The 23,689-nt window shown below is 38.3% G+C and overlaps 1 long non-coding RNA gene across 1 annotated transcript; it reads right to left on the bottom strand.

Annotated features, from left to right (window-relative positions):
* Positions 1–1,831: 1,831 nt before the first annotated feature.
* On the bottom strand, positions 1,832–2,936 carry LOC108944485 (uncharacterized). Its single transcript, XR_001968530.3, has 2 exons — positions 2,850–2,936; positions 1,832–2,220 (listed from the first exon to the last, which is right to left on the bottom strand). It is a non-coding gene; the product is annotated as an uncharacterized lncRNA (long non-coding RNA).
* Positions 2,937–23,689: the final 20,753 nt, after the last annotated feature.

The raw sequence follows: 23,689 nt of genomic DNA, 5'->3' as shown, positions 1-23,689 counted from the left end.
GTTGAGGAGATAGGAAGGCGTATAGAGGTTGATATACGCGGAATAGAATTTCTGGAGTATTGCTTATCTTGCTCGACATTGGATTCGGCCTGTTCGAGGTAAGTAACATTTCTAAACTTGGTTCTGAGGGTATAAATCCCTGAATTACGTGTTATGTGAATTGTATAAAGGTGACGCACATACTAGGTGACGGGCGTGTGGGCGTGCACCATAGAAATTGTGACTTAAATAAATTTTGTGGAGTTGTAAAATTAAAGAATCATATTATTACCCTAATATTCTCCACGTATTAGAGAAATTGAGCTGAGGCTCGTATTAAAGATCATGTTTAGGCTACGTGCCGATATTTTGGGACCCATAGAGTCGTGTTGTTGTTGAACTAATTGTTTAAAATGTACATTACATACTCAGTCATATTCATCCATTGTGAGGATATTTATGGGATCGAGTTGCCTGCCTGCAGTAGGCCATATCGGTTTTATTATTATATGGATCGGGGCTGCCCGCCTGCAGCTGGCCATATCGACTTTATTATTATATGGATCGGGGTTGCCCGCCTGCAGCTGGCCATATCAGCTTTATTATTATATGGATCCGGGCTTCCCCCTGCAACAGGTCATATCGGCTTTATATCATGCTTGTGCTGAAGGAGCCCCTCCGGAGTCTGCACCCCCCACAATGAGCGTAGATGATTTATATTCGGGATGCACTTCCGAGGGTATGGACTTACCTTATTTATTTATAATTGTGATGAATTTCCCTGGACATGAATCTTGTCCGAGTCATTTTTATTTTGGGATAATTTTACTCCTGGGTTGGATTGGCCTTATACAGTACTGAGTGACTGACTATCAGTCGATGTGTACATATATATGGGATGGATCTTCCCTGGGCTGGATTGGCCATATACAGTACTGAGTGATTGAGTATTTTGAGATTTCAGTATACGAGATTTCCACTGAAGTGCATCACATACAGTATGTACATTGGCATGTAGATATAGAGATGTCATATTCCTCATATTAGTCAGAATTGAGCTATTTTACTTGCAGTGAACTTAAATGTTGAACTTGAAAGCATGCCTATATTTATGTACTGTTATTTTTATATTGGACTATACCTGTTGAGCTCGTCACTACTTTCAGCCCGAAGGTTAGTCTTGTTACTTATGGAGTACATGGGGTCGGTTGTACTCATACTACACTTCTGCACCTTGCGTGCAGATTTTGGATGCTGATGTAGCTGCGTACGGCGAGAGCTGGATCTGAAGATGTACCTGCGTTCTAGTCATTGCTGCCTCTTGTTTGTGGTAGTTTGAGAATTTTAAATCTGTTCATATATATTTCAGACAGATGACGTATTTTTATTTCACACCAACTTTGTAAATTCTATTCTTAGAAGTTCATGATTTGTACTATCAGTCCTTGGGAGTGTATTAGGGTCAGTTAAATATTAATTGAATCGGATTGTTGTTATTTGACTTACGTAGCGGATAAGGTTAGGTGTCATCATGGCAGTTGGATTTTGGATCGTGACAAATTACCTCCGTAGTAATTTTACCGAGGCAAATGCGAATTAATGGAATTTGAATATCAAATGGTTAAAAAGATAAAGAGAATAGATTGGAAAGCAGGGATTTAATCTGAAAATTATAATGTATTGCCCAAATTGGCCTTGGCTTCCTTGCTAATAGGGTTGCACGTACAATGCGCATACGCATAGACTAGTATTTTTTTTAAAACCGAATAACACAAGATTGGTCATGTATTTAAATAGAAAAAAGAATTCGAATCCAAAAATAGGTTTAGACTAATATATCATTTGTGTCATATTGGATAAACTATATAATATTGAATTGTAGAAAACTCTTTCAAAATGATAGTTATTTTATAGTTGGATTACAGATATCTAGACTACGAATCACTACTCTCTGAACTAATAAACTCCATTTCAGATCCAAGTATTAAAAAATAAAATTGAAATGGACTGCATATATTGCAGTGACAAGTTATTAATTCGATTGTGGTGGTGGAGGAGATCTGCAAATAATTTGACAACGACAAACACTGTGATCTGGTATTTCACGTGGACCACATTCACAATTCTGAACCATAGCACTTGGTGGGAATAGCCTGGCTGAAGCAGTGACACAGTCTTGACTACCAGTATTGCCACAATCATGAATTTTTCCAAAGCTAACTGGACATAATTTTTGTTGTCCTACGATCAAAGAAATAAAGAAAAACATTATTGACTAGTATTTAAAGCATACAATAATATTTTTTAATCAAAACTTCTCATGTAATATTTGATATTGTAGAGTGTAATTTGTCGCTATTTGTATCAGTTGTTCAGTAAATGGTCTTTTTTTTTTATTATTTCTCTTGTAACTGATGAATTTTTTAGACCATGGTCGAAAGATACTTTTTGAGCAAACTGATCTAAAATCTTGTAAGTTATTGCAAACATTATACAACAATCTAATGTTTTGTGAGCAAAATTATAATTATACAAGAAAATATTAGACCTAAGTCTAATGTTGTCCGGAAAGGAGTAATTTCTAACGGGTTATATTTACAAAACTTTTTATAATAGAAATAAAATTCAGACAGTAACCTAAAAGGGGACATTTGTGTAAATCAACTTATTATAGAATCTTTTGTTTTAGACTATTAGTACAAGTGGTGACACAAACACCAAAAATGAAGGGGAAAAACCAATAAAAATAACAAGGTTTGAAAAAGAAAAGCCAACAAACAAACAGGATATGGCAAACAAAAAATAATTGAAATAAAAAGATTCTAAAAAGAAAGACATAGAAATGGAAGATAAAAAGATTGAACGTTTACCTATAGAAAGGGAAACTAGACTTAGCAAAAGTACTAGCATGGAGAGTATAGGAAGAAAGTTACAGTTCTTCATTTTGAAAAATAAAGTGACTTGTTTGAGGCACTAGAGAATGCATGTACTCCTTATATAGACAACATGGAAAAAAAAGTAGTTACTTTTTTATGGCATGTTCTTAAATAACTTGCCTTGACAAGAATAAAATCTCCAAAAAAGCAAATAAAATAGGTTGCCTGCCAAATTATTTAACAACTTACTTCATATTAAACTACATGCCATACGAAATAAAAAAGAGTCATATTTATCTATCTATTAGTGGATCTATCTATACTATATTAAAAGCACGAAAGCCCTTAGCGAAATATTGTTCGCCTTTTTTACCCTTTAAATACAGATTCCACATTAGACTAAATTGTAATTTAAATTATCCTCCTAATACTTAGGACTTTAAAATCAAATAAATTTTTTATTAATAATTTTTTCCTTATCTGGATATTTAAGTCCTATCTTCATTGGATTTTAAAATCAAAAGACTTTATTTGAATACTAACTAGGGAAGGATTCAAATATCAATGTAAATTAGAAAAAACGACTTTCAAATCCATACTTGACTACTAACTTACTAAGTAAGGAACGATTTGCAATAAAGTTTCAATTAGAAAGTCCTTCTTTATTTCATTTTTAAAAATTAGAAAGTTCTTATTGAATAGGTACAACATCTTATTATCAGTCCATTAAAATTTTGTTAATCTGTCTATACTATATTAAAAACTAGAAGTATCAAAATATCGTTCGTCTTTTCGCCCTTTTAAGAAAAAGTTCACACTAGATAAAATTATCATTTAAACATTATTCATAATATTTAAGACTTTAAATTAATTAAAAATTTTATTTATTAAAACTTTCCATATTTGAATTATTATGTAGGAAGTACTAATATTTAGACATTAGAATCAACTATATTTTTTCCTTGTATAAATCAAAGTCCTAATATTTAGCACCACATATAAGATCTAACTTGATGTTGAAATATCTTTTAGATATTCAAATTATAATGGCATACAAAACTACGCGTGATTAAAAGAATGAATTGAACAACTACTACTTTTTTGTTTGTACGAAAATAAGTACTACCATTGATTCTTCTAAAAGTGAAGCTATATGAAGAATCTGCAATTTATTTATTATCCTATTATTTAAAACTTTGAAATCGACTAAAATTTTAGTTATTAAATCTTTTTTTAATATTAAAATCATAATAAATTGACTAAAATGTTACCTTGTGTAAACCTTTTTTTATTTGAACTAGGTAACATAACTATAAAACCTTACATGTTAATGTTTACTAATATCTAAAACTTTGAAATTAATTAAAATTTTATTTATTAATTTTTTCCTTATTTGAATTGAGTATGAAATCTTAATTTTGGACTTTTAAAATTAATTATCTAAACAAAACGATCATGAGACTTATATAATTGAGATATAATTATTCATACATCTCCTTCAAGTAAGTGAAATTGCAGTAGAATACAAAACTAGAAGCAGCATTTAGTAGACCAAGATGTTCCAACGTTTTTCTACCAAATTAAGATGTAATTAGCATTTTCTTATTCTAATATGAGTTTGAGGATTCTTGAAAATAAACTTTCCTCTTTTGTTTATGTTATGAATTTTCGGAGTTAAAAACAATTTGATTCTGTTACGGCCCAAAATCTCACCCGTCGTGATGGCGGCTATTTCAATACTAGGCAAGCCGACGGTAACGACTCGGCCGGTCATTTTGAGTATTACAGCCCCGTTTCCCCCATTTACTGCTCAATTTATGCTTCACATTTGTTTTATGACTTACCGGGTTAGTTGGAACATGTCCGAAAGGAATTCAGAATGAAATTAGGCACTTAGCCTCATAATTGAAAAACTTTAAGTTAGAAAAGTTGTCTGGATGTGGATATATGTGTAAACGATCTCGGATTTGAAGTCTGATGATTTCAATAACTTCGTATGGTGATTTTGGACTTAGGAGCATGTTCGAAAAATTATTTGGAGGTCCGTAGTAGAATTTGACTTAAAATACCGAAAGTTGAATTTTTGGGAAGTTTGACCAGGGGGTTGACTTTTTGATATCGAGGTCGGAATATAGTTCTGAAAATTTGAATACCTCTGTTATTTCATTTATGACTTGTGTCCAAAATTTGAAGTCATTCCGAATTGATTTGATATGTTTCGGCACAAGATATAGAATTTGAAAGTTCAAAGTTCATTGATTTTAATTGAGGTGTGATTCGTCATTTCGATATTGTTAGGTGTGATTTGAGGCCTCGAGTAGGTCCGTATTATGTTATGGGACTTGTTGGCATATTTGGTTGAGGTCCCGGGGGCCTCGGGTGAGTTTCAGATGGTTAACGGATCAAATTCGGACTTAAGAAAATGCTGGGATTGCTGCCTACTTATGTGATCGCACCTGCGAAGTTTTTGATCGCAGGTGCGAAGCCGCATGTGCGCGAAACCAGTCGCAGAAGTGGCCAAGAATGGAACTGGGCATTGCTCGCAGGTGCGAAGAATTTGCCTGCATCTGCAAGGCCGTATGTGCGAAGGGATGGCGCAGAAGCAGAAAATGGTGAGGAAGTCGGGCAGCGCAGGTGCGGAATTTTTATCCGCAGATGCGGAGTCGCATCCACGCTTGGATCTTTGCAGAAGTGGCCTGGCTCGCAAATGCGCCCATTTTTTTTTGCAAAAGCGGGAGTCGCAAGTGTGACCTCTTGTCCGCAGGTGCGGATTGACTAGACAGAATCCTTTAAGTTCAAGGGTTCGTGAGTTTTTACCATTTTCGGATTTTGGAGCTCGTTTTGGGCGATGTTGGAGAGGAATTTTTACACACAACTTGGGGTAAGTGTTCTAGACTCCCTTGTGATTATATTTCATGAATTAATCTTCATTTTTGGTGTAAGATTATCGAATCTTCAAGAGAAATAGAAGGAAATTTCTTTAATGTCAAAAAATGAATTCTTTGAGGTTTGAATACCGATTCGGAATCGGATTTGAGTGAAATTAGTATGGTTGAACTTGTAATTGGATGGGTTGTCGTATTTGGTGAGTTTTGTCGGATTCTAAGATGTGGGTCCCACGGGCGATTTTGGGATTTAATTTCGGATGTTATGAAAAAATTAGCATTTTCTTATGAAATTAATTCCAATAAATTTTGTTGACTGAAATGAATTAATTGTGACTAGATTCGAGGCATTCGGAGGCCGATTTGCGAGGCAAAGGCTTAGAAGAGTAAAGAATTTCACACTCTGAGGTAAGTAACAGTTTTAAATCTGGTCCTGAGGGTATGAAACCCTGAAATTTGGTATTATGTGAGATCTTTAGAGGTGACGTACATGCTAGGCGACGGGCGTGTGGGCGTGCACCGAGGGGATTGTGACTTGATCCGTCCCGTGAGACTGTAAAGTTGAATAACTTGTTGTTAGCTATGTGCTCTCTATGTGTTTTAGAAATTTGACTAGAAACCATGTTTAGGCTATATGTTGGTACTGTTGGGACCCACAGAGGTCATGTACATGTTGAACTATCTTCTTAATTGTTGTTTGTACTCAGTCAAAGTTTACTTGATTAATTTATCTCAGTCTCTATTGTTCATTATTGATGTATCATATCATTGTTGTTTGGGCTGATTTCATGATTTCTGAGAGCCTGAGAGACTGGAGAGATTTATGACTGAGCAAGGCTGAGGGCCTGATTGTGAGATATATTATTATAGCACGTGAGTTATCCGTGCGAATCCAGATATTATATTATAGCACGTGAGTTGTCCGTGCAGCACGTGAGTTGTCTGTGCGGATCCAGATATTTATACTATGGCACGAGAGTTGTCCGTGCAGATTATAGCACTTGGGCTGTAGGAGTCCCTCATGAGTCTAAACAAACCCAGTGAGTGCGGGTACCCATTGAGTGTGAGTGCTGAGCGCCAAGTGGTTGAGTTGTTGTGACGAGTTGAGTGATTGTTGCCCTGAGAGGCTGTACTTTCTTTTCATTTATTGTTGCACTTAGTTGCAATATGTCATTATTGTAAAATTCTTTGAAAGATTCTATATCCGAATTACATGAACTTGAACTGTATAAAATTGATTTGACTTAAACTGTTGGATTTGAAAGCATGTCTATTCCTTGCTAAAATTACTGAAAGTGAACTATAACTGTGTAGCTCGTCACTATCTTCAGTTCCTTAGTTATTATTGTTACTTGCTGAGTTGGTTGTACTCATACTACACCCTGCACTTCGTGTGCAGATCCAGGTATTACCGGATATAGCGGGTGCTAATTCTCTCGCACAGTTGATTTTTCAAAGATTCAGAGGTAGTTATCATGTTTCGCAGACCTTGCCTCTCCTTCCCTATCTCCTTATTTACTGCATTTGGTCTCGGACTATTATGGACCGTATTTTCCAAACTTGTATTCATATTAGATGCTCATGTACTTAGTGACACCAGGTTTTGGAGTATTTATATTTGTACTTGTGAGTATATTGTGTTTCAAATTTAAGATATGGGAGTTTATTGAGATTGTCGGCTTGCCTAGTATTGAGATAGGCGCCATCACGACAGATGAATTCTGGGTCATGACAAGTTGGTATTAGAGCTCTAGGTAACATAGGTCTCACGAGTCATGAGCAGGTTTAGTAGATTCTTGCGGATCGGTACAGAGACGTATGTACCTATCTTCGAGAGGCTGCCGAACCCTTAGGAAAATTTCACTTTCTTGTATTCTATCGTGCGGAATTGATTCAGCTTGAAACATAACTCTTTGAATTCTTTCCACGCATTTCGTATGCGTATATGAGCATTCGGTATCAGCTGTGCATCGTCGTCTTGTGATTCTATGAACGAGGTTTGAGTCTATGTTTTGTTGATGGGCCTGTCTGGAGGACTTGAGGCCGGGGTTAGACCGCAGCTTAGGCTCGGTAGTTTCGGTTGTGAGAACTTGTACATATGGACCCCTATATCCGGTAATATCCCCACGAGTAGGATTTGTGTCTCGATGATCTATTGAATGGCTATACGGTAAGTATGATGTGACTGCGGGATGTGTTCAGATAGGTTGAATATGACGAATAAAGTTTGCTTATGACTCAAGCGTTTGCTATCGGGTACTTGATTTCTGTCTTGATTTGATGTATAGTCTCGAGTTGTGAGTGTATTGAAGGATCTTTCACCTTGTTAAATTGTGGGATAAATTAAATTCTCATGTCTTATCAATGAGTTTGGACTCAAGAAGAGTAAGTGATTGTGTAGTAATTGTGGTTGCGAATGGGCATTTCTAATGTTGATGGCTTGAGAAAGATGATCTTCGAAGAGGCTTAGGGTCGGTAACAATTTATTGGTTCATGTGCTACAAAGATGCACTTTGATTTGATGCAACAGTTGGGCAACAAATTATGAGGGCAGACATGACGGGAAGTGTTTCGCGGTGGTTGAAATACTAGCAGGTCAAGTAGGAGAAGTAGAGGTTGAGAAGTTACTTAAAGGAGATGGTTTAACCGAGGTAAGAGTCGCAGATTAGCATATGGATTCTGTCGTAGGGTAGTCGCACACCTTGAGAAAGTGTAGAACGGTTTGGAATCGTGATAGAGTGTGATTTGGCCTACGGACTTTATTTGGAGTGATGGTTACTGTACGAAGCAAGATTGAATATGGCAGAAAGGAGTTTGTTTGAAATGAAGAGGGATGTGAAGATCTGATTATCGTTTCAGGCGCAATATGACTTGAGTTCGGAAGGTATTGTTGAACTTTCAGTTAATGTCAATAGGGAAAGTACAAACGTATACAAATGGTGGGCGAGCATCAGCTCAGGAGAATTTGCTGATTATGTAGTTGTTGCACCCAGTGCATCATCGTTGGAAGATGTCGGTAAGGAATTCCACATGTGGGTTATCTCTGGTGAGCAGTTAGCGGTGGCGTGATGTTGACGAAGCTTTTGTGAGGAATATTACTTGCTAACCGGTAAGAGGTCGAATGTGTGACTGTGGCTGGCAATTCAGAATGTTCATGAAAAGCTTAACAAAAGACTTCGAGAAGTCTGGCTGGTTAACGGTGCGAGATCTTGGTAATTGAGAAGGAGAAATCCTTTCGGGTTCTAATTTTATATAATTACGGCTTAAGGCTAAGTCGGGGAGCCTGCTATTGACAATTTGATTTCATGGTTATGTGTTAAATTTTAGTTTTGGTCGGAAACATACTTGTGGATCAGTTATGACTTGCCGAGATGAAGATCAAGGACGACTCGAGTAAGAAAATTCCGGAATACGAGTTATATGACACTTTATAGAAATACGAAAATCATGTAATGATTAAATTATTATTTTGAAGAACGTAGTGCGCACGAAGTATGAATTTGATTGGTGGTGTTAAGGCAGGGTTACTTCTTTGGGGGGTTGTTGCGCTAATGGGGCTTGTGCCCTTCGACCCGTTTGGACGGTGCAATTTGGATTTGAGCAAATTGGGTGATTCCCGAGAAAGTTCTAATGGATTCGAGATTAATATGTAACAATTGAGAATTTTTGGCGGATTTTTTTATGGCAAAAATCTGAGATTTAAGTTGGATGGTGTCGAGACTTGTGCCATTTTTGTATATCATTATGGGTTTTAGATTTCGGTATCAGGAAGGTGAATGAAACGGCCTTAGACTCAAATAAGGTATTTTCAGAGTAGGTGTTTTGGTTGTGGTATTTATAGGGGTAATTATGATGTGGTGAGACTCTATAGATGTTTTGCCGGCAATATTCTTGGGTTTTGGTGACCTACGTGGTTTGGTCAAGTTAGAGGAATTTAGTTCTAATTGCTTGGTTATGCGCAGATGGATTTCAAAGTGTTCTTGATGGTTTCTACCATGGTTTGAACCAGATATTTTCTACCGGTGTATAGAACGTGTTATGTATTGTGATTTCCTCCTGGAAATAAGCAAGAGAGAGGTTTCTAACTAATAAGGTATGTAATTTGCTGGTGACTCAGAGTTGATAATGGGATTCTTGTGCTTGTCACATGATGGCATAATAGATGTGGTGTGTTGTGCGTGATTAGGATTTACATGTACAAGGTGGCAGTTCATTCTTGAAAGGAAGATCACGAATTTTGGACAGAACGGTCAATTTCAAATAATTAGATGAATGTTATAACTGCTCGTCAATCCCTGAGAAGGGTGCACATTTCAAAAGGCACATTGTATTTTCACTTACGGATGTTCATTGGTATTACAGTACTCACCTGGTTGATAGACTGTTGATATTCAAATTATTGTTATGTGGCACGGAAAAATTATAAAAGTATTCCTTATGGGAAGATCGTGAATGGTAGATGTGTTAGTCATTCTATTGCTGAAGTTGGGATCAGTTACGATGATTCATGTGTTTGATGAATTTGGAGACTGGGAGTTCTCAGAAGTATATTGTTTCGGCGTTGCGACCTATTTGAGGTGACTATTTTATTTAAAACTCGGTGGAGGCACTAGTTGCGTTAATTATTTGTGATAGCTATGCGCTATGAGTGTGCATATATGTGAGGTTTGAGCCCATGTGTGGCTAATAGAGTAAGTATTCATACTCGGAAGAATGCTTAGGCTATTATATGCCTAGAGTTGACTGTTAAGTGTAAAGTTATAACGTTTTTCGTATTCGTACCTTTGTTGAGAACTATCTGGGCTATACTTGAGATTACAAAGAAGATGATTCCCTAAATAAACGGGGTAGTTACTAATTCTGCGTAAAATTGCCGATTTAAAGTGTGATAGCAGACTTTGCACATGCTTGCACTATGGCGTACTATTTATACCAGTCCAAGAGTATGAGAATCTTATTTCATTATCATATACAAGTGTAATTGTTTAATTTCTCCTGTATGATATGCTGGGACTGGAGGCATGTGACCATGCCAGGCGATTCATATTAGTGGCACGTGAGTTGTCCGTGCCGTGTGTGAGAATTGTATTTCTATGATAATTTATCTAATTCATTAATTTCCTCCCTCTACAATTGTGCACATGCACCTACGGTTATCCTCTTCACGAAATTTGAGGAGTTGGTTGTAACATTGTGGTTGTGGTGGTGCTTGTTGAACTTATAATACGGTTCTCATCCTTGAGACATCTCCCATATTTGGGTACACAGATTGCACAGTTGTGGCTTGAGTTATATTGATGCGATGTGTCTGTGGGATAGTTGTGTTTAATAATATAAGGTCACTGGACCTAGAATGAGTACTATCAAGCTTGATTATGGTATATTCGGAAGGATAATATTGAAAGTCAGCTTAGGAGAGGATTATGGTTCTGGTTGGGGAGAGAGAGCTCCATGGATAGTTGATCTGATTAGTGGTTATGAGTTTTTGTTTGTTTCTTTCATCATTGGCAGTGTACGAAGGTTTCGGAATGAGGTTCTATTGAATGCGGGGTTTTATACTAGTACTTGGTTGGTTTTGAGTAGTTACTATGATCAGAAATGGTGCTACGAGTATGCAAGTTGTGTAGTATGTTATGTGATTATATCTGGGATTATGGTTATGGCTGGATATAGCTTGTTCAGTCTATTACAATGTGTAGCTGTGAGATTCAGGTCTTGAAAAGAATTTTGGATGTTAGAAATTTGGCTCCAAGGTTTTGGGCTAAGGTTAAATCAATGATTTTCAGTTATGTTGTACGGTCAAACATATATAGAATAGGGTGACGTGATATGACCCCGAGTATGTGCGTGGTAAAGTGGAATAGAGAGTTGAGGGCTTGGAAACAACTATTAGCACGTTTGAGGACGAACGTATGTTTAAGTGGGGGAGAATGTAACAAACTGACCGGTCGTTTTGAGTGTTATATCCCCGTTTCCCCCATTTACTGCTCAATTTATGCTTCACAGTTGTTTTATGACTTACCAGGTTAGTTGGTACGGGTCGGGAAGGAATTCAGAGTGAAATGAGACACATAGCCTCAAAATTAAAAAAGTTTAGGTTAAAAAAGTTGACCGAATATGGATTTATGTGTACACGACCTCGAATTTGAAGTCTGATAATTCCAATAGCTCCATATGGTGATTTTGGACTTAGGAGCATGTTCGAAAAATTATTTGGAGGTCCGTAGTGGAATTTGGCTTGAAATGCCGAAAGTTGAATTTTTGGGAAGTTTGACCGGGGGGTTGACTTTTTAAAATCGGAGTCCGAATTCGATTTTGAAAATTGGAATACTTCCGTTATGTCATTTATGACTTGTGTGCAAAATTTAAAGTCATTCCGGATTGATTTGATGTGTTTCGGTACAAGATATAGAATTTGAAAGTTCAAAATTCATTGATTTTAATTGAGGTGTGATTCGTCGTTTCGATGTTGTTAGGTGTGATTTGAGGCCTCGAGTAGGCCCGTATTATGTTATGGGACTTGTTGGTATATTTGGTTGAGGTCCCGGAGGCCTCGGGTGAGTTTCGGATGGTTAACGGATCAAATTTGGACTTAAGCATATGCTGGAATTGCTGCCTACTAGTGTGATCGCACCTGCGAAGCTTTTGATCGCAGGTGCGAAGCCACATGTGCTCGCAACCAGTCGCAGAAGCGGACAAGAGTGGAACTGGGTAGTTCTCGCAGGTGTGAAGAATTTTCCTGCATCTGCGAGGCCGTATGTGTGACGGGATGGCGCAGAAGCGGAAAATGGTGAGAAAGTCGGGCAGCGCAGGTGCGGAACTTTTATCCGCAGATGCGGAGTCGCATCCTCGCTTGGCTCTCCGCAGAATGTCCTGGCTCGCAAATGCGCCTATTTTTTCGTAGAAGCGGGAGTCGCAGGTGCGGATTGACTAGACAGAATCCTTTAAGTTCAAGGGTTCGTGATTTTTCACTATTTTCGAATTTTGGAGCTCGGTTTGGGCAATGTTGGAGAGGAATTTTTTCACACAACTTGGGGTATGTGTTCTTGACTCCCATTTGGTTATATTTCATGAATTAATCTTCATTTTTAGTGTAAGAATATCGAATCTTCAAAAGAAATAGAAGGAAATTTCTTTAATGTCACAAAATTTGTTTTTTGAGTTTTGAATACCGATTCGGAGTCGGATTTGAGTGAAATTAGTATGGTTGAACTTTTAATTAGATGGGTTGTCATATTTGGTTAGTTTCGTCGGATTCCGAGACGTGGGCCCCACAAGTAATTTTGGGATTAAATTTCGGATTTTATGAAAAAATTAGTATTTTCTTATGGAAATAATTCCAATAAATTTTATTGACTGAAACGAATTAATTGTGACTAGATTCGAGGCATTGAGGGGCCGATTTGCGATGCAAAGGCTTAGCAGAGTAAACCCCAGAATTTTGTATGAAACCCCGGAATTTTGTGCACACTCCTCTGCGGCCTGAAGTGAGGCCGCACACAAATTTGTGCGGTCCTCACAATTCCCCTGAGTTCCGCACTTCCCTTTTGCCTCAACACTCCCAAAATGTGCGGTCCGCACTTCCAAAGACCCTCAGAACAACATTAGAGTGCCGAAAAGCCTATACTCGCTCAAAACTCACCCTGAAACTCACTCGAGCCACTCGGGATCCCGTTCAAATATACTAACAAGTTCCATAACATAACACGGATATACTCGAGACCTCAAATCACATCAAACAACATCAACACGTCGAATCGCACCTCAAATCAAAATCTATGAACTTTAAAGTTTCAAATTCTATATCTTGTGTCGAAACACATCAAATCAAGTCCGATTGACCTCAAATTTTGCACATAAGTCATAAATGAGATAATGGAGGTATTCAAATGTTCAGAATCGGATTCCGGCCTCGATATCAAAAAGTCAACTCCCCGGTCAAACATCCAAACTTAACTTTCTATTTTAGCCATTTCAGGCCTAATTTAGCTACGAGCTTCCAAATAATTTTCCGAACACACTCCTAAGTCCAAAATCACCATACGAAGCTATTGGAATCATCAAAATTCAAATACGAGGTCGTTTATATATAAGTCCACATCCGGTCAACTTTTCTAACTTAAATTTTCAATTATAAGACTAAGTAGGCGTTTGGACATTAGAATTGTAAAATTCGAAAAAAATGGTGGAAATGTTTTTCAAGTGAAAATGGTATTTGAAATTTAGAGTTGTGTTTGGACACAAATTTCAGTTTGGGTGATTTTTAAAGTTTTGTGAGTGATCTGAGTGAAAAGTTTGAAAATAACTTTTTGTAGTTTTTCAAATTTTCGAAAATTTTCAAAATGCATCTTCAAGTGAAAATTGGAAATTTTATGAAAAAGCGCTGATTTCGAAAAAAGTAATTTTTTTGGAATTTCATAAGCTACCTCTCCAGAATATGAGAGGGATCCCCGACGTACTTTCGGAGCATGGATACATGGAACACTGGATGAACACTTGATAGACTAGGTGGCAAAGCAAGTTCATAAGCCACCTCTCCAATCTTCTTAAGTATCTCAAAAGGCCCAATATACCGAGGGCTCAACTTGCCCTTCTTCCCGAACCTCAACACATCCTTCATGGGTGAAATCTTGAGCAACACCTTCTCCCCAACCATATAAACAACATCACGTACCTTCCTATCTGCATAAATCTTATGTCTAGACTGCGCTGTGTGAAGCCGTTCCTGAATCATTTTGACCTTCTCTAAAGCATCCTAAACCAAGTCAGTACCCAATAGCCTAGCCTCACCTGGCTCAAACCAACCCACCGGAGATCGTCACCGTCTCCCATACAAAGCCTCATATGGAGCCATCTGAATACTTGACTGGTAGCTGTTATTGTAAGCAAACTCCGCGAGTGGCAAAAATCGATCCCAAGAACCCCCAAAATTGATGACACAAGCAAGAACATATCCTCTAATATTTGAATAGTGCGCTCGGACTGTCCGTCCGTCTGAGGGTGAAATGTTGTACTCAACTGAACCTGTCTGCCCAATTCTCGCTGCACTGCTCTCCAAAACTTGATGTAAATTGTGTTCCCCGATCTGAAATGATGGACATTGGCACACCGTGTAGGCTAATAATCTTGTGAATATAAATCCCAGCCAATCTCCTCGAAAAATAATTAGTACCAACTGGAATAATATGCGTAGATTTGGTCAAATGATCCACAATCACCCAAACAACATCAAACTTCCTCAAGTTCATGGAAGCCCAACTACGAAATCCATGGTAATACGCTCCCACTTCCACTTCGGAATTTCAAGTCTCTGTAGTAATCCGTCCTGTCTTTGATGCTCGTACTTTACCTGTTGACAATTTAAACACCGAGCTACAAATCCAACTATATCTTTCTTTATTCGCCTCCACCAATAGTGCTACCTCAAATCATGTTACATCTTTGTGGCACCTGGATGAATGGAGTACCGTGAACTGTGAGCTTCCTGGAGAATCAACTCACACAAACCATGTACATTAGGCACACATAGCCTGCCCTGTATCCGTAATACATCGTCATCTCGAATAATGACTTCCTTGGCATCACCGTGCTGAACCATGTCCTTAAGGATAAGCAGATATGGATCATCATATTGGCTCTCTTTGATGCGATCATATAAAGAAGACCGAGAAACCATACAAACTAAAACTCGATTCGGCTCGAAAACATCCAATCTAACAAACTGGTTGGCCAAGGCCTGAACATCTAAGGCTAAAGGCCTCTCTGTTACCGGTAAGTATGCTAAACTGCCCAAACTCTCTGACTTACGACTCAAGGCATCGGCCACTACATTGGCCTTTCCGAGATGATAGAGAATGGTAATGTCATAATCCTTAAGCAACTCTAACCACCTTCACTGCTGCAAATTAAGATCCCTCTGTTTAAAAAATGTTGTAAATTCTAATAATCGATATATACCTCACACTGGACACCGTACAAGTAATGCCGCCAAATTTTCAATGCATGAACAATAGCTGCTAACTGAAGATCGCGGACTAGATAATTCTTCTCATGTACCTTTAACTGTCTGGACGCATAGGCAATCACCCTACCGTCTTACATCATCACTGCGCCGAGATCAATATGCGATGCGTCAGAATACACAGTATAAGACTTTGAACCTGTAGGCAATACCAATACTGGAGTTATAGTCAAAGTTGTCTTGACCTTCTGAAAGCTCTCTTCACACTCATCCGACCACCTGAACGGAGCACATTTCTGGGTCAATTTAGTCATAGGCGATGCAATAGACGAGAAACCCTCCACGAAGCGACGATAATAACCGGCCAAGCCGAGAAAACTCCAAATCTCAGTAACTAAAGATGGCCTGGGCCAACTCTGAACTGCCTCTATTTTCTTCGGATCCACCTTAATTCCTGCACTGGACTCTATGTGTCCCAAGAATGCCATCGAACTAAGCCAGAACTCACACTTAGAGAATTTGGCATAAAGTCTCTCATCTCTCAATCTTTGTAATACAATACCCAAGTGTTGTGCATGCTCCTCATGGCTACGTGAGTACACCAAGATATCATCAATAAATACTACGACAAATAAATCAAGATATGGATGGAATGCACTATTCATCACGCGCATAAATGTTGTTGGGGCGTTGGTTAGCCCAAAAGACATCACAAGAAATTCATAGTGGCCATAACACGTTCTGAATGTCGTCTTTAGAATATCCGAATCCTGAATTTTTAACTAGTGATACCCAAATCTCAAATCAATTGTTGAGAACACCCTCGCTCTCTGAAGCTGGTCAAATAAGACATCAATACGCGGCAATGGATATTTATTCTTGATTGTAACTTTGTTCAACTGCCTATAATCAATGCACATATGCATAGTACCATCTTTATTTTTCACAAACAGAACTAATCCATCCCAAGGTGACACACTAGGCCTAATAAACCTCTTTTCATGGAGTTCCTTAAGTTGCTCTTTCAATTCTTTTAACTCAGCTGGTGCCATACGATATGGAGGAATAGAAATGGGTTGAGTGACCTACACCAAGTCAATATCAAAATCAATATCCCTGTCGGGTGGTATATCTGGCAAGTCTGCAGGAAATGCATCCGAAAAGTCTCACACGATCGGTACTGAATCAATAATAGAAGTATCAGCATCAACATCTCTCACGAAGGCCAAATATGACAAACATCCCTTTCCAACCATACGTTGGGCCTTCAAATAAGAAATTACCCTGATAGGAACAAAATCTAAAGAACCTCTCCATTCAACCTTTGACAACCCCGGCATCGTCAATGTCACGGATTTTGCGTGACAATCCTTAATAGCATAACATGGAGGCAGCTAATCCACACCCAGGATTACATCGAAATCAACCATATTGAGTAATAAGAGATCAATTATAGTCTCCAGTTCCCCAATAGTTACCACCACGACCGATACACACGGTCCACAGTAATAATATTGCTCACCGATGTAGATACACAAACAGGTGAAACTAAGGACTCATAGGGCATATCCAAATAATGAGCAAAATACGATGATAGATATGAATAAGTGGAACCAGGGTCAAATAATATAGAAGACTCCCTGTGGCACACTGAAACAATAAATGTGATCACTGTATCTGAGGTAACAATATCTGGCCTGGCAGGAAAAGCATTGAATCGGGCCTGACCGCCACCTGATCGGCCTCCCCCTCTTGGGTGACCCCTAGCTACCTGACCCCCAACCCGAGCTGGCTGGGCGGGTGGTGTAACTGCTGGTGCTGGCCATTGGTCGAGAACATTGCTATAGAGCCCCACTCAACAACCTAGAACAATCTCTCTTGAAATGAACAAATTCTCCGCACTCGAAATAACCCCTCCTCTAACAGAACTGCTACTCCTAATAACCCGGAGAATTACCTGTAGAAGCCTGAGCGGAAGATGCATGATGACAACTCTGCACTGGTAGTGCACTGAATGAAGACTGGCCTGAGTGAGCACTGTAAGAACTGTGGCTAGCCGATGCACCACGATGAGCTAGACGACCCGTCTGAGCGTGTCTGTAAGAATGGCCCCTACCGCGGTAAAACTGACCACCTGAAGGAACACCGCTAAAATCACCTGAACCACGAGATCTCTTAGCCTCCCTCTCAACCCGCTCCGGGCTGCGAACCATCTAAATCTGACGAGCAATGTCGACAACCTCATCGAAAGTAGCACCAGACACTTTCTCTAGTCATGAGTAATCGTGGCTGAAAAGTGAGGCCATCCATGAACCTCCTGATCTTTCTCTGTCTGTGGGAATTAACCAGATAGCATGACAGGCCAATTCTGAAAATCTCATCTCATATTGTGTCACAGACATATCACCCTGACGAAGCTGCTCGAACTGCCTGCGCAGCTCCTCTCTGCAGGACTGAAGCACGAACTTCTCCAGGAATAGACCAGAGAATTGTTGCCAAGTAAGGGGTGCTGTACCGACCGGCCTACACCTCTCGTAAGCCTCCCACCATCTGAAGGCAGCCCCAGAAAACTGAAAAGTAGTGAATGAGACCCCACTGGTCTCTAGAATACCTGTTGTCTGAAGCATCCGTTGACACTTATCCAAAAAACCCTGAGCATCCTCTAACTCAACACCGCTAAATGGTGGAGGTCGTAGCCTCTCAAATCTCTCAAGTCTCCTCCATTCATCATCTGCCATAACAGGAACTACCGGGGCCTGAGCAGCTGCAACTGGCTGGGTTGGTAGTGCCCCCGGTATATGAAGTCCTTGTACTACCTGGTGTGGAGTACGGGTAACAGGGGTATGAGTACCTCCCCCGGCCTGAAAAGTGGCAGGTGAGGCCTGAGCCGAAACCACCTGAGCAAGACCAGTGCAAACTGTCAATATCTAGGCCAAAGCCTCCTGAAGGCCTGGAATCTCAATGGGCACAGCTGGTGCCTGAGCTGGTCCTGTCGGCTCAGCTATATCTGGAATCTGCTCCTGAGATGGAGCAATTGGTGGTACTACAGGTGCTGGTCCAACTGCTGCACGAGTTATACCTCGACCTCTACCTCGGCCCCAGCCTCGCACGGCCCTAACTGGTGGCACTGGTGGCTGAACGTCCAATCCGGTAGTGCGTGTCCTCACCATCTATGAGAGAATAGGATAACAGAGATTTAGTTTCAGGAATCAACAAATTTGCATGACAGAATACAAGAAAGTGAAATTTTTCCTAAGGGTTCTGTAGCATCCCAAAGATAAGTACAGACATTTCTGTACCGATCCGCAAGACTCTACTAAACATGCTCATGACTCGTGAGACCTATGTTACCTAGGCTCTGATACCAACTTGTCACGTCCCAAAATCTCATCTGTTGTGATGATGCCTATCTCAATACTAGGCAAGCCGACAATCTCAATAATCCACCATATCTTTTAAGTTTGAAAATATAATATTTAAACACAATCCATAAATCTCGCAAATACCGATACAAACAGTCCCAAAACCTGGTGTCACTGAGTACATGAGCATCTAATATGAATACAAGTTTGGAAAATACGGTCCATAACAGTCTGAGACCAAATACAGTAAATAAGGAGATAGGGAAGGAGAGGCAAGGTATGCGAAATACGGCAGCTACCTCAGAATCTCCGGAAAAACAGTTGTGCTAGAGAACTAGCACTCACTATGTCCGGAAATACCTGGATCTGCACACAAAGTGCAGGGTGTAGTATGAGTACAACCAACTCAGCAAGTAACAATAATAATTAAGGAACTGAAGATAGTGACGAGCTACACAGTTATAGTTCTTTTTTTCAGTAATTCCAACATAGAATAGACATGCTTTCAAATCCAGCAGTTTAAGTCAAATCAATTTATACGATTTCAAGTTCGTGCAATCCGGATATAAAATATTTCAGAGAATTTCACAACAATGACAAATAGCAACTAAGTGCAACAACAAATGAAAAGCAAGTACAGCCTTTCAGGGTAACAGTCACTCCACTCGTCACAATAACTCAACCACTCGGCTCTCAGCTCTCAGCACTCACACTCAATGGGTACCCGCCCTCACTGGGGGTATACAGACTCTGGAGGGGCTCCAACAGCCCAAGCGCCATAACCCGCACGAACAACTCACGTGTTGCATGGACAACGCATATGCTATAATATCTTGCACGGACAACTCACGCGCCATAGTATCCTTATCTCACCGATAGGCCCTCGGCCTTACTCAGTCCTCAATCTCTCTAGTCTCTCGGGCTCTCGAAAATCATAAAGATTAGCCCAAACAAAGATAACATTGTGTATCAACAAATATCAAGAAAGACTGAGGTATCATATGCGACTAAAATCATGATTCAGTACAAGACAATAATTAGCAAATAATTGAACAAGTACGCGACCTCTGTGGGTCCCAACAATACTATCAGATAGCCTAAGCATGATTTCTAACATGATTTACAGTCAAATTTCTTCAACACATAGAGAGTATATAGTTAACTACAAGTTATTCAACTTTACAGTTTCACGGGACGGACCAAGTCACAATCCACTTAGTGCACGCCCACACGCCCGTCACCTAGCATGTGTGTCACCTCCAAAAACAATCACATGATACAAAATCCGGGGTTTCATACCCTCAGGACCTGATTTAAAATTGTTACTTACCTAAAACCGTGAAATTCTTATTCCGCTAAGCTTTTGCCTCGTGAATTGGCCTCCAAACGCCTTAAATCTAGTTACAATAATTCGATTCAGTCAATAAAATTTATTGGAATTAATTCCATATGAAAAATGCAAATTTTCCATAAGAATCCGAAATTTAACTCAAAAATCGCCCGTGGGCCCCATGTCCCGGAACATGACAAAAGTTACAAAATCCAAAAACTTATTCAATTACGAGTTCAACCATACTAATTTCACTCAAATCCGACTCCGAATCGGTGTTCAAATCCCAAAAATCGTTTTATGAAATTTTTATAATTTTCCCAAATTTCCATCTCAAAATACTGATTACATGATGTAAACAACGATATATTCACGTATGTTAACAAAATCTGAGTTAGAATCACTTACCCCGATGAATTTCTTGAAAAACCCACAAAACATCGTCTCAAACCGAGCTCCCAAGGTCCAAAAATGACATAATAACATAAGTCTCGTTTATATAGTACATTCTTTGAACTCACCATGTGTGGTCCGCAAAATTCCAAGTTCGGCCGCACATCCCAGCTCCTGCGGCTGCACTCTCTTAGTGACTGCATTGTCAGGCTTTAGAAATTTAGCCACAACTTTCTCTACGGATGTCCAAATGATGACATCTTTACCATTCTGGAAACTAGACACGAAGGGATACGACTTTTGTTTTTGAAGCATATCAAATGTCCTCGTAGATCAAAAGATATAAGCTTCCGAAGTCGGACCAGCGAATCTAAGAGTTCCTGAGTGCGGCCGCACACAAAATTGTGCGGCCGCACACAAAATTGTGCGGTGCGCACAATTTCCCTGAGGTCCGCACTTCCCTTTTTCCTCATCACTCCAAAAATGTGCGGTCCTCACTTCCAAAGACCCCCAGAACAACATTAGAGTGCCGAAAATCCCGTACTTGCTCAAAACTCACCCCGAAACTCACCCGAGATACTCGGGATCCCGTTCAAATATACCAACAAGTTTCATAACATAACACGGACCTACTCGAGACCTCAAATCATATCAAACAATATCAACACGTTGAATCGCACCTCAAATAAAAATCTATGAACTTTGAATTTTCAAATTCTATATCTTGTGCCGAAACACATCAAATCAAGTCCAATTGACCTCAAAACTTGCACATAAGTCATAAATGACATAATAGAGGTATTCAAATTTTCAAAATCGGATTCCGGCCTCGATATAAAAAAGTCAACTCCCCGGTCAAACTTCCAAACTTAACTTTCTATTTTAGCCATTTCAGGCCTAATTTAGCTACGGGCTTCCAAATACTTTTTCGAGCACACTCTTAAGTCTAAAATTACCATACGGAGCTATTGAAATTATCAAAATTCAAATACAAGGTCGTTTACATATAAGTCCACATCCAGTCAACTTTTCTAACTTATATTTTCAATTATGAGACTAAGTGTCTTGTTGCACTCCGAATTCCTTCCGGACCGAACTAACTAACCGGTAAGTCATAAAATAACTGTAAAGCATAAATTGAGCAGTAAATGGGGAAACGGGATTATAGTACTCAAAACGACCGGTCGGGTCGTTACAGATTCTATCTTGAAAAGGTATTTTTCTCTTTTATTTCTATTGCATTTTATGAATTTATATAATTTGATCTTTGATTGGAAAAAAGTATTTATTTATTTTATTTTCTCGCCTACCTAAATAAATAAGCATTTATTGTTTTCATGAATCTATACTTTCTTTATAGTTTTTATTTTATAGTTCAAATATATTATTTAATAATATTTTTATATTTTAAAAAAATTATATATTCATGGAAATGGATACACGCGCAAAGCGCGTACCTTGAAACTAGTATTATTATAAAAGTACAAAACTCCGACGCAATATATTGATCGAGGCTTTTACCCTTTAAAAAGAAATTTCAAATCAAAAAATATAATTTAACTATTTTCTAATATTTTAGATTTTGAAATCAACTAAAATTTTACTTATTAAATATATTTTTTTTGAATATGTAAAAACGTCCTGATAATTAGGATTACTAATCCCACATGAACGAATTTGCATTCCAAAAATTTATCTCATTAACTATGGTTAAGGTGCTTGTATAATTTATCTAATCTAAACCTTTAAAACCTATATAAATATATAAAGCTGAGCATAGTAGAGTTGATGTAGCACCTCAATTTGACCAGCATTCTTAATTTTCTTTTATCTCCTTATTTGATATTTTTTTTCTCTCATCTGGTTCAAAATTCTCTTTTGCTGTCTATATCACTTTACATTTTCCCACTACTTCTAGTAATTTATGTGGTGGTTATTTGTCTTAAAGTTTAGTTAAAGCCTCTATTAAGTAAAAATTGCATGGGGCGCCCTATTTGATCGCCCCTTTTTAATTTGTACCCATTTTATTTTTTTGTTTGCATCTGTATCCATTTATTTTTGTTAAAAACGTTTTTAAAAGATGATTTTGCCCTTCTTTAATAAAATACTACTTTCTCTCCAAGTATACGGCATATTTTCTCTTGTATCTGTCTCTCTATCCTTCTTCGCGGTTTTTGATTATTTTCTGAAATCAAACGACTTTCGCCATTGCATTCTGCTTGATTAGCAACTGTTTCTTGTTCAACAAAATTAAGTATAATCACATGTACGATTTTAATGATTGCTTTTGTATATTGTATTAACTTTGTATGGGGTTTTAATTTAGGATTAGTTTTTTGATTTAATTTATGGGTTTTTTGTTGATAGTAATCTTAGTTGAATCGTTTTCCTTTTTTTATTTGTACTAAAATAATTTTCTAGGTTTTACTTTGATTAGTGCATTAGTTTTGTAGGTTTTACTTTTACGATTAGTGTTTTTAGGTTTTTTGAAAATGTGTTTGTGTTTTTGATGAAAATTCTATATATTATTCACTGATTGTAGGAGACATTGAAATTTTTAAAAATTTTGAGACTCAAATAGATGATGCTATTAAAGTGTGAAATTTATTATACTTCAAGGATAATTTAATTCTAGGACCTGAAGTTTTGTTTTGTATTTTGTAAAAGTAAAGTATGTTTTGTTTGCAGTTTTTATTTTATTTTTGATGAACTTCAGCATTATTGGAGTTGAAGTTATATTCTGTATTTGTAAAATAACATGTTTTGGCTGAAATTTTTATTCTGTAACTGCTGAACATCAATATTCTTAGAGCTAAAGTTTTATTTTGTATTTGCTGAACTTCAGCATTCTTAGAGCTGAAATTTTATTTTGTATTTCTCTGAAGTTAGAGGGCTTTAAAATA

The sequence above is a fragment of the Nicotiana tomentosiformis genome, chromosome 10, assembly GCF_000390325.3.
Source record: "Nicotiana tomentosiformis chromosome 10, ASM39032v3, whole genome shotgun sequence".
In the NCBI taxonomy this organism is placed as follows: Eukaryota; Viridiplantae; Streptophyta; class Magnoliopsida; order Solanales; family Solanaceae; genus Nicotiana; species Nicotiana tomentosiformis.
Note: the sequence above shows the minus strand (reverse complement) of the source record. Positions and strands in the feature narration are given on the sequence as shown.